Genomic DNA, 15588 nt, shown 5'->3' on the forward strand with positions numbered 1-15588 from the left:
AACCACCAGTGGACAAAAGGAGTATTACACGTGTACTGTTGAGACTCGCCATAGAGAATTAATGGGGAAATTACGGAGGTTATAGTTTGAAGATGTCGTACTCCTGGACGGACTTGAAATCATTTTTGGCATGTTTGTATTGACATCATTGATTTCTGTTTGAGAAGAGCTTTCATTTGATACATTATGGGTTTATACAGTAATGTACATCTAGTTATTTTTTTATGGTCAAAAAAGGGGGCGTGGCAAATTGTCATTAAAAAAAAATGCTCAAGGGTGCTGGAGCGGCACCTGTCAGATTCTGAGTCAACACCCCCTAAACTATCAATTAATGCAAAAAAATTGCATTAGTACCTTATGTCACACCTATCCTGGGGTTCTACCTGACTAACTGCGTAAAAGACAAAATTAATTTGCGCTGTGAATGCTAAGATTATTTTGACAGGCCACAGGCTAAATAAAAATCGCTATTAGTAGGATGCAAAGCAGAATATTGAAAGAAGGGGGCACCAAGGCCACCGTGGCCTGTAAACCTCTGATTTTCAAAGGGGCCTCACAGCCAACGCAAGAGGCAACGACGGCCATGGCCGCTGTGAATTCCTACCCTGAGTATAAGTATATATACTCTTTTGATCTTGTGAGGGAAATTTGGTGTCTGCATTTATCCCAATCCGTGAATTAGTGAAACACAGCACACAGTGAACACACAGTGAGGTGAAGCACACATTAACCCAGAGCCATTAGCTGCCTGCTACAGCGGCACTCGGGGAGCAGTGAGGGGTTAGGTGCCTTGCTCAAGGACACTTCAGCCGTGGATGTGGGCATGGGAGAACAGTGCTCAACCACTTCCCCCCACCCACATTTTTCCTACTGGTCGGAGATCGAACCGGCAACCCTTTGGTTACAAGCCCGATGCCCTAACCACGGCCACGGCTGCCCCCACAATTGACCCCGATGTGAAAAAATAAATGTAGAAATAAACTATGAAATGTATGAATGAATAAATGGACTTCAAGCCTAAAGTCAAAATTGCTGCTGTGATATGTGCCCTGGCAGGGCCCTGACTGCTGCAGCATACAGCGTTGTGTGTGTGCCTGTGTGTGTGTGTGTGTACGTGTGTATGTGTGTGTGTCTTCATAGCCTTGGAGCTTGAAGTGTCATCACACATCACACTTCATCAGTGCAGAGTGAGTGAAGGATGTGAGAGATCAAAGAGGAAGTTTCAGCCGAACAGACCACAAATTCTGAGAAAGAATTGCACAGACACTTGGCTACTTGCTCATTATTAAGCTTCTGTCTGCAGATGTTTCTCCAGTGTTTATCAGTGTTTGTCTGGCAGACGGTTGTTATCCGCACATAAGAAACACACACATAAGAAACAAGAATCACACTACAGGTTATACATGTTTCACATACCCTCATCTTGCGGTCTCGACACAAGGGAAAAGAGACAACAAACAGGTCAGCATAAAGCACAATGTATACTCCTGAGGCTGTGATTTCATATTGTAAGTTAGTGTAGTGAGTGACTGTAATGAGTTGCTGAGTGTTAGATAGCAGTGGGAGTTGTTCCTTTGTCCTGCGTTTGCTTTATTTAAGGGATAAAGGCCACTATGTTGTCCTTAGATATAGAGATACAGTAGATCAGTGGTTCTTAAGTGGTCTGGCTTTGGGACTCACAATTTCCCATGTTCATAAAGTCGCGACCCATATATATATATATATATTAGCGTTCAAACCAATGGATATGGTGAGCTACATGGTAAGACAAGCGAAGTGCCTGTAGGCCTACTTGTTTGGAACATGCAGATGTTTGGCATTAGCCTACATTTGTGAAGTCTTCAACTCTTGATGTCACCTTTCAAAGTACTCGACAGGTATGACTTTGACAGGGGTGCCTTGTTTCCATGTGGCATTTTAGTTTCATGCTCTCATGTGCCAGCCATCTACTGCACACCACACAATGGGGTTTCTGTCCTATTTTGTTCTCAGTTTAAGTGAATCTATATCCGAGCCTATACTTCAAATATTCAGAGTAGCAGCCTACTTGCGTTTACCACTAAAATGATGTCTAACATGACTTGTCACATAAACATCGTCTATGTCCATGCCATGGCAATGACTGATATGTAGGCTATGAATAAAGTTTATCAAAATAAAGGTCCAACAAACTGGTTTCAAACCTACATTACTGGCAGAGATTTTTATATCAGTCTAGGAGATCATGTATCTGAAAAACATGACTTGCCTTTTGGTGTGGCCCAGGGGAGCTGCCTTGGTCCCCTGCTATTTTCCCTATATATGCTTCCATTGGGAAATGTCATAAGTCAGCATAATGTAAACTTCCATAGCTACGCAGATGATACCCAATTGTATATTTCTGTGGAGCCAACTAACCCAGATGGCCTTTGCTCCCTCACTGCATGCCTAACCTCCATTAATCAGTGGATGAGCAAAAATTTTCTGAAACTAAATGATGACAAAACAGAGGTACTTTTGGTGGGACCAAAACTAAAGCGAGATATTGTTCTTAGTAATCTGGGGAACTTGGCACACCAGGTCAAACCAAAAGTAACAAGCCTCGGTGTCATCTTAGATGCAGAGTTAAGTTTTAAGCCCCATATCAGTAAAGTTACTCAAACAGCCTATTTCCACTTGAGAAACATTGCCAAAGTGCGGCCCTTTTTAACTCAACAAGATGCAGAAAAACTAATTCACGCCTTTATCACTAGCAGGTTAGACTACTGCAATGCACTTTTCACTGGTCTTCCCAAAAAACATCTAAAGAAATTGGCACTCATACAGAACTCTGCGGCTAGACTTTTAACTAAGACTAAGAAGAGAGAACACATCACCCCTGTGTTGGCTGAACTGCACTGGCTCCCTATTTCCTATAGAATTGATTTTAAGGTTATGTTAATTACTTACAAAGCTCTGAATGGCACAGCACCTTCATATATCTCTGAGCTTTTAATATCTTATCAACCACAAAGGAAACTTAGATCATCCAATTCTAATCTTTTAATCGTACCCAAAGTGCTCCACAAACAAAGTGGAGAAGCTGCTTTTATCCATTATGCCCCCAAACTATGGAACACCCTGCCTCTGTACATCAAGCAGGCGAGTTCAGTAAATATTTTTAAAAAAGATCTGAAAACATACCTGTACAGGAAAGCTTTTAGTTAACTCGTCTTATCCTGTAGACTACTTTTTCAGATTATTCTACATCTGCTGCTATTGGAGGGCGCAGCCAGCCAGAAGCAGATGGGCTCCCCCTATTAAGTCAGGTTCTGCTCAAGGTTTCTTCCTGGAATATGGGAGTTTTTCCTTGCCACAGTTGCCATATGGCGTGCTTGTGGGGGGTAAGAGGGTTAAGGCTGCCAGTCTTATGACATGTCATTTTCTATATTTTTGATATGTTGCTGAGTGGATCATAAACGGCCCCAGCAATGAAGAAATGTGATTGATAATGACTGACTGACTATTATTTTGTTACATGCTTCAAATGTAAAGCACTTTGAGCTGCATTCTGTGTATGAAAGGTGCTATACAAATAAAGCTTATTATTATTATTATATTATTATTATAACATTAGATCTGATAAGGCAGCATTTTAAATTGCCGATTTTTTTATTTATTTTTAACCACAAGTTGTGCGACCCACCCAGAACGGTTCCGCGACCCACTTTTGGGTCCCGACCCACCAGTTAAGAAACACTGCAGTAGATGGAATAAAGGCAAAGGATGGCTTTTCAGAGGCTGACACCTGGCCACAAAAATATAAAAGATTGATTCAAAATCACCCATTTAGGAACTTAGATTAAAAGGGAAGTCTAAGCTTGTGTCTGTAATGGAGTTGGAGTCCTATTTGACTTCTCTTGTGAAAACCACTTTTGCATTGGCCAGACATAAATAGCCAAATGTGTTACACAGTCATATGCGTAAATAACATGAAAACCTGACTTGACCTGCAGATATCAGCAGATATCTGTAGAGTTTAGTCCTAGCAGTAGGACAGAGGATCCTACTCCAGTACATTCATCTCACATCACCTCTGGAGTTTCACCTCGTGGACCTCTCTATCCCTCTGCACACAGACATGCAGACAGCTCTGCTGCTCTTACTGATGGCTGGAGCCTCCAAAGGTAAGCAGCTTTGGAACTACCGCAAAGGCTGCATTTGGCAGGAGATGTGTGTTGTGTTTGGCTAACTACAGCTTTAGAGGCAAAATGTATACTGTATGTTGACTTTGCGAAAATGCGCTTACCTGTGCCCACTCACTGTCATCATTTTCCTGGCAGCGAGTCCAACATCTGAGAGCTTCTGCACCACCGTCACTCTTAAGACCAATTCACACCAAGGATTCGCGACGAGACGAAACCGTTGCAGAAAGGAGTTGCAGCGCTGTGAATTGCCAGCTTTTGCAAAGCCGTTGCAAAGCATTCACCACGTGTCACAGTTGCAAGGTTTTAGAATGTTGCAGCAAGTTGCTGGTTTATAGAATGTTGCAGCTCATCTCGTCGCGAATCTTTGGTGTGAATTCGGCTTTAGGATGTGGTTCAGGGGTCATCACTATGTTCCCCGGGTCATATGTTCCCCGCTCGGGGTTATGGTTAAGGTTTTTAAAAAGGGTCCTATGTTCCCCGGTCCCATTCAAAGCAGGGAACATAGGACCCAGGGAACATATTTACGCTCCCGTGGTTCATCTAGTATAAGCAGAGACTTTCTAATGAGGAGACACAGCACTCAAAAAATCCTCCATAGAAATGCATGGGGCTGGTTTGTAATGCCAATATGGCCGTTGTCTACACATATCCCACCCCTTCCTCGGCAAAACATCGACATATGAATACATTGAGCCAATCAATGAATAGGATATGCCCGATGAGTGCCCAAAAAGCGTTGCAATATGGCCCCAAGTGGAGGGGCTTGCCTAAAAGGACTTTGGTATAAGTATATATACTCTTTTGATCCCGTGAGGGAAATTTGGTCTCTGCATTTTTCCCAATCCATGAATTAGTGCAGCGTTTCTCACTACTGGGTCGCGGAGACATGCCAGGTGGGGCGCGAACTGATGTTTTTTTTTTTACCCGATGCGCAATGGACGCACTGTGTTATTCACAAGAAAGCGCTCGTGTCAAGGCAGCTTAGTTAGTCCCGACCTACATGAGATTTTGAACGTTGTTGTGAGAGTGGTGAATTTCATCAAAACCCGGCCCTTAAAAGCGCGTCTATTCTCCGCACTTTTCGAAGAGATGGTAGCTGACCAAAAGGCTGTACTGTTTCACAGCGAGGCAAGGTGGCTTTCCCGAGGTAAAGTGCTGTCGCGCGTGTTTGAGCTCCGAGTCGCCTCTTCTTGGAGGAAGAGCGCATGTTTGAATCTGCAAGCACGTCCACTAATGAAAATTTCTTGACGAAGCTGACCTATCTTAGCGATATATTTGATATATCTTAGCGAAACATTTGAGTTAAATGTCCAGTTACAAGGCAAAGACAAGCACGGGACAAGTATGGGACAGGCGCCTCGATCGCGACAGTAGGCCTATTATGCCTTTGAGATTTCTGAGCGAAATCGCTGAAACGTCTGATTGGGAGGCACTCTTGTGATCCCATGTATTAAACAGTAGGCCTACTACATCACATCCTTGCAAAGTTTATTTCAAAAATATTTCCCAACCAGCAGTGCTCAGTATGACTGGATTATGGATCCATTTAATGCAGCATGTTGGTATTTCATTGAATATATTGTACAATGCTGTAAAATGGCCTATGCTTCCTAATATGTTGCTGGAAAACAGAAATATGTATGTATTTATTTATTATTATATCTGCAGCACAAACTGATTTTAACTCTGTTGAAGATGATATATTTAGAACTTGTCATTATTTCAATAAATTTGACAATTTTAAGCTTGACCTACCACTTTCTTAGAGCGATGAGGGACAGGTGGGGCTCAACAATGCCCCCTTGATCAAAGTGGGGAATGAAAGAAAAAGTTTGAGAACCACTGATCTAGTTTGTTAACTACCACAGTCACGAGTTGGGTCGCGATAGTCTGTCATTTTTAAAAAATGGGTCCCCAGAAAAAAAGTTTGAGAAACACTGAATTAGTGTAACACACTCAGCGCACATTGAATACACAGTGAGGTGAAGCACACACTTACAAGTCCGAAGCGCTAACCAGTAGGCCACGGCTGCCATCTCACCTTCGTCTCTGCCTCTAGGCACATTTTTGGCAGCATTTGCCCAAGTTGGTTTACACCAAGAGGGAGATTGTTGAACAGGATTTCGTTTGCCAAGACAAGCTGCTTCGGTTAGAGATAAAGGGCCTTTGCATCATGAGGGATTAGGGGCAGAGGTTCAGAGATTCCCTGGCTCTTTATACACTCCCCTGTGATTGTCCTTTGTTCGCTACAGGGGATCTTTGTGGTTCTTTGCCTCCTCGTTAAATCTTTAAATCTCTTCTCTCGCTGATGCTTTTTATGAATGAATTGAATTGAATGTTAGTGTTACGGTTACAATGTAGACTATCTTTCGCGGAGTGATTACTAGCAGTAAAAAGTCTTGAGTGGCACTCGTGATGACTCATAGAAAGCCTCTTGTCCAATCAAAAATGGATAAATAACTCGACCGGACCTAACTGTTGTATAATTCCATAAACAGTCGGTTTTCTCTTTTGTGTTGGTGTTTTCCTATTTTGGACAATCAGTTAAAGGACAGTATTCTGACTACCGAGGTTTTATGGAGCCATATTTAATATTCCCTTTACATGCAACTCTGAACAAGAATAGTGAAGAATTTACAGTGCAGATCAGTATGTAGCTTAAAATTGTTTGTGTTACTGTAGTACATGTTTGCTGATGTCAAATTATGCTGTTGTCTGACACCCCATTTTCCACTGTCATTAGAATTAGCTTGGAATAAAAATGTTGGAAAGCAGTTCAAATGAAATGTCAGTACAAATATAAGAACACATTATTTAATTCACTAGTTGCACTACATTTCACTGCTTAGCCAAGTAATGGGTAAACAGTTACAGTTGAGTGCCAATGTAAAGGAACTTTGTGTAGATCAGGCCTCATCATTGCAGTGCTGCAGTTAAACCACATCTGTGTCACCTGCAGGTCTGGACTCCATCTGCAACGCTACTCAGAATTTATGTTTTGGGGCTCTGGGAAGACCTGTGTATCTGAGGCTGATGACGAACGTCAGCGGACATGAACTCATGCTATATAGTGGAAATAGGATTGTTTTTACCTTCAGAAAATCTAAGTCCATATTCCACAAAGAAAACAATACTCCATCACTCCTCCAGAGGTGGCAATTTGTTCCTGATAATGGAACCCTGATTATACACCATGCAGAGAGGACAGACGCAGGAACATACAGAGCTGTGGTCTATGACACATCAGGGAAAGGAGTTGGAAATTATGCAGTACAGCTGATTATCGAAGGTAAATCACTTAATGGTCTCTTATGTTATGTAATACTAGCAGTGTACCACAGCAATTTACAGTTTTTTTCTGAATGCTTAAACACATTTTTTGTAACTATGGCTTTTTTTGCAAAACTCTACACACAAATGGCAAAACCACTCACTGAGTTCGCAAAACTAAAAGCACAAACACTGCTTTGCACTCAGTTTGCAATTTTGTAACACACACTTTGCACAACTGTAGGCACAATGGCTATTATTTACACTATTTTGCCAACATCTCTGGCACACTTTCTCATGTGAAAACTGTTTTAGATAATTAGTTCACTTTGCAATCATCCTAAGCACTATAAATAAGCCACAGGTAATGTACAATGGGTACAATGGAGTGAGCAGGAAGAGTGAGAAGAGAAAGAAATAGCCCTTTTACAGACAAAAAAACAGTCTACATGTGGGGATATTGTCATGTCAGGCCTGGATACATCATTCCAGAATATATTTTTCCCGGTGCCTTGGACTAGGACATTGCATGTGATGTAGACAGAATTTTGAGAGAGTAGACTCAATGTAGACTGATTTTTTTAGTCTCAGTGAAATGCTATTTTGTGTTTTGACTTGGAAAAACACACTTGTGTTTGTTTTGATGTGTGTAAATAACAAGGCCGTAGTCATGAGGTAAACATTGGGGGGGACCAAATCTGTGGTGGGGTCTGAGGGACCCTCAAACAGAATTTCAATACATTTCCTACCATGCAAAAATATTATTAAAAATCACAAACAAGTCGTTAGGTCAGTCAAAAATTAACTTTTGACGGACATAGGAATGGCATGGATGGATTATGAACCCCTGGACACAGATGCCCCCCCCCCCCCCTGGTGAGTTTTGTGAAAAGAGAAGGGTGGAGAAGAAGCAACTTCACTGGTCCAATCCTGGACCAGTGACTCCATTTGTGTTCAAAATGTATACTTTAAAAGAAATTACAAACTAGAGTATCTTATGATAACCTCGATATTACACAGAATGTGGTTCTTTGACTTAGCCTATTACTTACACCTGAAGATTTTTTTAAACTAAGGCTTAGACTCATTTGGAGCCTAATAAGATTTTGTCTTTTGATTTAGATTTTATTATGCTGGCGGCTAATCACACAATTTTAACATAGTTTGAAAGGGACAGGATTCAGGAAAAGGCCACTAAGACAGGCCCCTCTTCTGTCTGACCCACCTCATGTTACCCCTGTATGCATTGGTGAATGGAGGTGCAAATTCCTTTCTTTGGTTATTGTCCGCGATTCACATTAACTGTAGGCTATCACGTAGGCCTATTGTAAACGTCGCCACATTTGATCGTTTTGCCTGCATGGCTGCGCGATTGTGTGCGCATCTAAATAATATGCAAGATGCAACAATCATTTCTAAGAGGCCTATAAACGGTAATTTCTGGCATTACTACTAGCATATGAATGCATTATTTATGTTGAAAGACGTGAAAGAAATCACACAGGCTTGCACAATTCATAATTTAAAATAAAACGTTTCACTTATGCTATCATTGCGAGAATAGGCTACAATATGGAAAATGTTCCCTTTCAGTCTGATCGCCTCCAAACATGTATGGGATTTCCTTAGCCTGTGCTACACCTTTTCAAGAAGTTTTGTGAAAATTGTACCAGTAGCTTTTGCGATATTGTTAACAGCCCTACCTCACCGCAGTAGGGTGCATTAAATGGAAGCTTTTGATAGCTCACTCCACTAACGAAAAACGGAAAATCACCAGGACAAACCACTCAGGGGTGTAGGCTACTCTGGAACCATAGGTCATAATGTGTGCGTTATTTACGTTTGATTACATTTCAGCTACACGTGTTGGTTTCCTGTAGGCCTAGTATAGCGCTTTATTCTTTATTTATTTTTCTATGTCCGAATATTGGGGGGGACATTTTGGTCATATTTGAATATTGGGGGGGACACGTCCCCCTCAATGTCTATGGTGACTACGGCCCTGGTAAATAAACACTAATACTTGAAGTTTGGATCCCTGTATGTTTACAGAACTATGACAAAAGTATGACCTCAAACTGACATAGTCTACCTTGTGCACAGAGAAAGCAAAAGCCAGATGTGTTTTTTATTCATACCATCAGTGTGTTGGCACATTGTGTGCTTACTATTGTGATGGCTTGTGTTTACTGTTAGATACGAAAACACCATTTTTACGAAGGTGTGAAGAGTTAAGCAAGGTTAAGTTAAGCAAGCCAGCTTTTGCAAGAGAACTACAATGTTTTGCTGATTGGGTGAGAGGTTTTGCCATTTGTGTGTAGAGTTTTGCAAAAAAAGCCATAGTTACAAAAAATGTGCTTAAGCAATCAGAATTTTTTTTAATCATTTAACAAAAAAGAAATATTTATTTGCTGTGCTGTGTAGGCAGACATTGGTGTGCAGGGGGCATCAGAAATAAATGGATCATTTACTAATTATGACAGTTCAATTAATAAACAAATTTAAATGGGCTAACTTACCAATAACAAAACATGTTGACCACCACCATGTTTTAAAATGGTGTTCCACGTGTGCCCACTTCCAGCCACAAGTAACAAGATAATGGGATAATTACTAACAAGATAATGGGAATTACCAAACTGTGTCTAGCTGTGTCTGCTGTGAGATTTTATCCCATTTTAAACTGATTAAAAACCTCTTTATGTTCCTGCCAATGCAGATATTGTGGCAGGCCTCAATTTAGTATTGATTCAACAATCTCTTTCTGTCATATTAGAGGTTTATAAGTTATTCAGGACACTCATCTCTCCTCCCTTTCAGCTCCAATGTCTGATGTGGGTCTGTCGATCAGGAGTATGAAGTGCTCCTCCAATGGGGACAGTCTTCAGTTCAGCTGGTCTCTGGATGGGAAGCCTCTGGGTGAAGCTGATGCTGATCTCAGTTCAAATAACCAGACTATCCTGCTGAAGGGGAATGCCACTGGAGAACTCACCTGCACCGCCTCAAACCACGTCAGCAGAGCTAACACCACCATAACAAAGGAACTCTGCTCTGGTCAGTTACTGTCTGAACTTCAATTATACTTTAAAAATAATATTGAGACTTATTCATTCATGTGTTGATATCTGTCATATAACTGTTCAGCAATATGAGTCATGACACACTGCACTGCACTTACCTGCACTGTCCCTCCCCTCTGTGTCTACAGATCCCGCCCCCATGCAATGCCCAGGTGAGTGTGAGGACTGTTGATTTTACCTGATTAAATGCTGAAATCCACAGCCTGTGGATTAAGCAGTGTTGCCACAGTTACCTTGAAAAAGTAATCTGATTACTGATTACTGATTACTCCTTTAAAAAGTAACTTAGTTACTTTACTGATTACTTGATTTTAAAAGTAACTATGTTAGATTACAAGTTACTTTATTAGTTACTTTCAGCAGCTGCCGACAACACCCCCAACGCCTCAACATAAAAATGATAACCAGTTTTGCCAATACTCACTATACTGGAAGCGCATTTTAACAGCAATGTATAGCAGACATCCCAACCTAACCTACTTAGAATTCAGATGTTTGTTCAATAATGTCTAAGTACACCAAATAAGGAAGGCCTATTGATAGAAATTGTTATAGTAAAATATGTAGATTTTTTTTCATGTAGCCTTGGCAACTAGCCATCTTGTAGCCTATAGGCCTGAGTAATATGCAAATGAAATTACACTTGTTAAACTCACCTCAACAAGTCTTTTGCAATCATTTAACCCGCCGTGAGCAATGCTAAAGTTGCTGTTACAAACAGTGCAGTGTGCAAGATTATCATTATGTTTTAATCTTTTAAGACAATTGGGTACACTTTTGTGTAGTCTGATGTGAAATGGGTCTTAAATCTTCCTTTTTGAGGGGCACTAACGCTGCCATGACGCTTCTGTTCCTAGATACACTGACTGAACTGATTAATTATGTTTGGGAGAAAAGAGATATAAGCACTTACACTGAAAACGGATTGGTTGATTTAGCAAAACAGACCAGGATGCTCTCTGTCTTGGATGCGCTTCAGGCACAAACGCACCACTCCTCTCTCTCTCCCTCTCCGTTGTGTGCGCATTAAGCTATGCACACGCGATTTGAAGCAAAGATTCTAGAATCTTTGATTTGAAGTCCGGTCTGGCTTGCGTGCTCTTGTTCGCTCTAGGTTCCGGGAGATTTTATGTAATTTGCGGGCGTCAGGAAGCCGCTATCAATATGTGGGAGACTCCCAAAACTTCGGGAGACTTGGGATGTCTAGCTAGACAGCACTTTGTCGCCAGCACAGAATGTACAATGTACCTTAATGTTGTCATGTTTAGCTGACACAAACTCAAAGTAATGACTGATGAAATGTGCATCTCTCTCTCCCTCCACCCTCCATTGTTGTTTTCGTTTGTGTCGCTGCACGTGAATTGTCCTCATGCTGAAAACGTGAGCATAGCCTACATGACATTAATCCCCAAGACAAGAAGAAAGCAAGGAATATATCTTTTTATTAAGGAAAATTACAAAAATAGTAACGCACAGTAACTTAGATAAGTAACTTTAATCTGATTACTGGTTTGTAAATAGTAGCGCGTTAGATTACTCGTTACTGAAAAAAGTGGTAAAAATAGACTAACGCGTTACTGGCATCACTGGGATTAAGCTATCACTCCCACTGGCCAAGCAGTTCTTCCACTAGTCAGCTGAGCTAAGCTGGATCTCCTGGGTAACTGCCTTCATTGGCCACCACACATGGGGACCAGAGCCCACATAAAGCTGTTGATCAGACCTCTGTCCCAAAAGCTGCTGTAGCTACTGTGCTGCACTACACTGACACCTCCCCTATAACATCCCTAGATGCCCCAGTGAGTCCCATACATGCCCCCACAATACCCCACTACCCTGTCCCACCTAGGCCCACACATGCCCCCATATGCCCCCCCTGCCCAAGTGAGGGGCTACTGGTACAGACACTGCAGTTTCCCCACCCCTGTATCTAGTGCAGAAACACACTGGCTTTCATATTAAAAAGCTTCTGTCTGCAGGTATTTCTCCAGTGTTCATCAGTGTGTGGCTGGCAGAGATCATCATCCTCACATCACTGCTGGTGGGAGCGTATTACCTTCACATAAGAAACAGGAGATCACACACTCCAGGTCAGAATACGTTACACATCTTTATTTTCTATTAGCTCTACACTAGAAATAGTGGAGCAGTTTAGAATAAAAAAGTAATAATTTTATAATAAAAGGATCAAATTTGATAGAACTCAGCTAATCTGCTATATGTAATTAAAGCCCAGTTATGTATTTGCAGTGAGAGACTGCAGGTGTCTGCTCTCTACTGATGTGTCTCTTTTCCCTCAGATGAGTGTAACGACCAGGAAGTGGAGCTCACTAAGACCTCCACGAGTCGCAGGAGGAGGAGGGCATCAGAGGAGGTGCAGATGCAGTGACTCCGCAGGGGCCCAATTGTTCAGGGATCCCTGAATTCCAAACCTCTGTGTGAAGTCACTACTATGTTCTCCAGCCCTGATATCAGAATAGAGCCCCTCAGTCAAATAACATAGGTTATGTTATGTGATATGTATTAAAGGAGAATTCCGGTGTGATATTGACCTAAAGTGTGTTGAAACATGATGCCGAGTGTGAACGTATGTCTCATAGGTCATCTTGGCTTGTCCCCTGCACTCAGAAATCTGGCGCTAGTTAGCCGATGCTACCAACAGTTTTTCGATGGGGGTGCCTTGGGCATCGGCCTAGCCATGCAAATAAATCACTGTTTTACACCATTTACGAGGCTCAAAGTAGCTCCATACTTCAGACTAGACTGTAGACTTCCGAGGGCCTTGACATTTAAAACGAGACATTGAGAATTTTGAAAAAGCACATTGACCTTTAAGGCTTAGTGCCAAATAAACTGTTAATTTGCCTACCAATCATATACTTCAATTCTCGTAGTATGCCATGCCATGCTCTTCCATAGCTGATAAACTAGTTACTTGGTTATCGAATGGTGATACAAATTATTCATTAAATGGAGTCAGATTAAAAGAGTTTGTAATAATATCATAGCCATTTAACTCTTCACTCTATTTGTCCACACGCGATCAACAAGAGAGGGGACAAGCCGAGATGAGCTATGAGACATACGTTCACACTCGGTATCATCACACACTTTAGGTCAATATCACACCGGAATTCTCCTTTAAGGGGTTATTGCCTTTTAGCACACCCAACTGTGACCCAGCTAGAGAATAAAATGGACGCCTATTTTTTCCACTTGATGTGATGATAGTCATAATTTGTGTTTAAAAGGGGAAGTATAAGGCTACATGTGATATAATGTACAGTAGCAGAACTAGGGTGACCAGACTCTGAAAAGGAGGATAAGTTATCTATAAAGTGAGGACAAATTGGCCAAAATGAGGACCCCCCCCCCCCTCTTTGGGACAGGGGAAGCTCTGATAAAACTGGTCAATTATTAAATTAATATTATTAAGGTGCTATGTTGTTCTTTGAGGGCAAAAATTATCCCAAAACTCAGAATAGGCCAAACAGTAGGCTATAGAGTTGGCATGGCATCATGTAGCCTACATCGTTATATAGCGCGCTACCTAACTTAGCCTAAATATACAACTGAAACAAAAGCAAGTCACAAACTCTGTAACTCCACATTACGGTTTTATTTACAGTATGCTATTTACAAAGACAAATAGAAACAGACTATATTACTCCCAAATTATGAGAATTTGAGCTGCAACTTGCCTTGCCTCTCGACTTCACCTGTCAACACTAATGTCAACACTAACGTTAACGCATCCCTTGAACTTGAACCACTTCCTGTCAGATCGCGACATATGCTGTCAATCAAAAAGAGTCCAGCCTCTATGACGGTTCCTCCAATCATCATACAGAAGCTCGGCGTCCAGGCCATCCCACTGTCCCATTCACTCCCAGAGACGCCGGGCGCTTGTCCAATAAACGTGTAGCTTTTCTGCACTGAGATCAGCCCACTCTGTAAGTGCCATTGAAAGTCCAGTGAAGCCGAGTGTCTATGGGTTTTTTGCATGGTTTTTTGATGGATCGTGTCGTCACAGCAATGTATTACGGGTGCGAAATCACGATAAATGACCGACAAAACCTTATTGCTGAACAAACTAGCCATGAAGATGAACATGTTTTCAGCATGTTCTAGTTGGAATAGTAGGCTCGAAGTTAATGTAATAGTGTTATTTGATGCGATTTTCTGTGATATGTATGCTCATAGGCCTATTCCAGTCGAGTACCTGTAGCTAGCTGGTACATATCTGTGTAGTGTGTAATGTACAGTGGGTCCCAGTTAAGAATTGACACTTCATTCACCATCAAGGTGATTCACGCAGCTGGGTGAAATGTAAGTACAACTGCAGCCGCTTGGGGGCAGCATAGTCCGCTGTGGCGTTCCACGGTCAAACCGGACGGAGCATTCGACAGCAAGGGCTGTGACTGGCCGAGTTTTCAGTGCGTTTCTCTGTGTTTTTAGCAGCCCCTGCAACATGCTAGTCCACTGTAGCCTATAAGCTTTGTACATAATGTTAAACATAGTTTTGTGGCAAGTGCCTGTCTCTCAGTAATGTTTTAAAATGAGAGCTTCGTCAGCAGGCCCGTCGCTAGAAGGCAAGCAAACCAAGCAATTGCTTGGGGCCCCGAGCTGGCCAGGGGCCCCAAGACAACGACTGGTTAAAAATAAAATGCAACGACAAACTGTGAGCGCCCCTTTGATAGTCAATGCAGTAAAGTGCAACGACACTGTTACCGGCAATACCGGGATCCCCCTCAAGGGGGCCCCTCTCAGTAGTCGCTGACAGCAGCCAGCCCTCTGCTGCTGCCGCGAAAATATAAAACAGGCAGTCATGATGAAGCGGAGTTATGCGTCCGGAAGCCAGAAGAGAAAGGAAGAGGATGACAATAAAAAACAAGATAGTGGTAAGTGATAAATTACACTGGATAAAATAGCTCTACTTGTATTGTACAAATGGTGTAATGTCGCAGCAGGAAGGCTAGCCTAGCAAAAAATGTTTATGTTAACTACCTGCCTGACGGCCCATGCTGCTTGTAACAAACTAGAACAGTTAGCGCAACTTTTTTTTTCGAACG

This window comes from Alosa pseudoharengus, unplaced genomic scaffold (genome assembly GCF_046254945.1).
Source record: "Alosa pseudoharengus isolate Yale_2024_CS ecotype anadromous, Long Island Sound unplaced genomic scaffold, YU_APseudo_1.1 YU_APseudo_1.1_scf_16, whole genome shotgun sequence".
Classification (NCBI taxonomy): domain Eukaryota; kingdom Metazoa; phylum Chordata; class Actinopteri; order Clupeiformes; family Clupeidae; genus Alosa; species Alosa pseudoharengus.